The sequence below is a fragment of the Cantharellus anzutake genome (assembly GCF_015039405.1).
Source record: "Cantharellus anzutake strain C23 chromosome Unknown EI90scaffold_109, whole genome shotgun sequence".
Classification (NCBI taxonomy): Eukaryota; Fungi; Basidiomycota; class Agaricomycetes; order Cantharellales; family Hydnaceae; genus Cantharellus; species Cantharellus anzutake.
In genome coordinates, this window is record NW_024067059.1 from 214,778 (window position 1) to 217,217 (window position 2,440).

Sequence of the window (2,440 nt, forward strand, 5' to 3'; positions counted from 1 at the left end):
TGGTGTTGATGGAACTAAGGAATCATACCTTTCTGAGGGTGATGTAGAGGGTTCCTCTTCTTCCACCCAGTTGTCCTCGCTAAAGAACTCTCCTGGCTCAGAAGAGACTCCATCATCATCCTCTGGCAGGTGGAATGGATGTCCAGCGAGTCTCAGCAGGATATCTCTATCCTCAGTAAGAGTACACAGGGAAAAGAACCAAACCGCCCCAGGGGGGTATGTTGGTCCAGCGGGTTTGAAACAATCGCAATAACGGGCATTGGGAAATGCAGAGGCCACCTCATCGGCTATGCCAATTGGTCCTGATGATGTGATTTCGATGAGATGCTGCTCCCAGTGCTGCATGCAGATGCATTCCGCAATGCTCTCATTATTATCCATTATTGTTACAAAAATGGGGCCGGAGGTGCCCATTTTCATCCATTCAAGGCACAGGGAAAGGGAAAGGGGAAGGGAGGTGGTTCATTAGGGTTTACAGATGGTTTCACAGATGGTTTAACATGTTGTTTAACAGGTAGTGTGGCAGCGGGTTTTTCGTTGATTATTGATTGGCTAAACTCTATTACTATACAAATCAGGTGATACAGAACCCATAAGAGTCTAGAATGGGAAATTCCCATAACAGTTATTGCCCTCTTCATAGATTTAGTCCACTTTGATGGGTCTAGCCTCTTGAGGAAGACCTCACCAAAAGTCTTTCCTGCAGTCCAGCCTTCCTTGCAATCGGGATATGGGAAAGAAATGGGATCGGGTGATGGTGTAGGCAGGGGCATGGGATGAACAAAGCACCGCAAATACCATTGCACCCCATGAGGAAAGCAGCTGTATTCTGGAGGGGAGATTTCGGATTTGTTTTGTATGCATGAATCGATGGCTTCTCGAAACCATGGTCAGGGAATGAGAGATTCAGATGGAAGGACAAATACCTCAAACACAGCATGGTAGTAATGAAGAGAGTGCGGTAACTCTAGCTTGCATCTCTGAATCGGTCCACCCAGTGAACAACAAGACTAATCACCTCCTCCACTCTCGCAATCCATTGGTCATAGAGAAAGCAGCTGGGGTGCAGTGAGCCATCATGCGATGGTGCAAGCGGGAATCTGCTACAATCTCCAGAAAACAGAAGGTAGCACTCCAACTCACTCCCCAAAAGCTAGGGAAGAAAGAGAAAGGGGGCTGAAAGGGTGTTGCAGTAAGAACAGGTCCGTATATTCAATGGGGAGGGGGGGGATTTTGGGGAAAAATATATAACTCTGGTAACTCTTGCTTATCTTCTTTCTGTGGTGGATGTCCCTAAAGGTCACAATAGCCCTTTACCAATTGTGTGGCCACTCACAGCACCCAAGTACATGGACTTCAAAAGTAGTGGGAGGGGGGGGAATCTCCTATTCTGTTTCAATCGCTACATACATATATCCATACAGCAAACATACAATTTGTGAAAAGAGTCCGAAATATATGGGTTTGGCTGAGCTAAGCCTCCACCAACAATGGTGGTAAGGTTTGGCTGCCGTTGGCTTAGAATAAAATTCCAAACAACAAAAGAAATTGAAAAGGAAAACACAAACTTCCTCATACCACTCCAAATACTTTGGTGGAGATTTGACTGAGAACAGGAATTCTCAGAAGCGGTATACATATCTCAATTATCCGTGCACAGGGAAACTTGGTCCAAATAAAATGCCATAATTCCAGGACTCCTCCAATGACTTCTTCAGCATTTATATCATTTGACTAGCCCATATTTTCATTGAGACTAGCTCGCATGTGAGCATCCAAACAGTTCATATCGTCCCATGACTCCCATCATGCCCGACAATCAGAATATCTCCACAACCACTGAACCGGTTAGGGTGAAATTCAACACTGAGTCTTTGGGCATTTTTCTGGATTTAATGACCCCAAGATCGTCCTCTTCTGACCTTGTTCCCATGGTTGCAGTCAAGTGCATGGACTTCACACATGAGGACATCTCAGGTTGAATTTCTCCACCAAATCTCAACCAATTCCTTCGCAAAAAGGCTCTTTCGATTTGTACGAAAACCCTCTTTCCTCTTTCTTATTACTCTCTCCTACGATTCCTTTTTCCTAATAATGTACAAGGGTGGGAGCCCAATTTTGATGTATTTGCTGCATAAGGTTCCATGAAATTGAGCACACCCGTTATGCACTCCTACAACGCGCACACGACACACCCAGCCCCAGACGACCCAGACGGCTTCACAGTGCAACCCAGCACACACGCATGCAGCACACACCCTTGGGATCCCCCACAGGGACACCCAGATGACTGCGGCTGTATGCAGGGTGACGTGGCAAACCTCATGTGACCCAAGCTGCATGTACATAAAAGTACCTGGGGTGGGAACTGAAGAAGTAACCTTCTTCTCACAATTCCCACTTCAGTCTGAGTGGCCAGTTGACCCTGGACACATCCCTG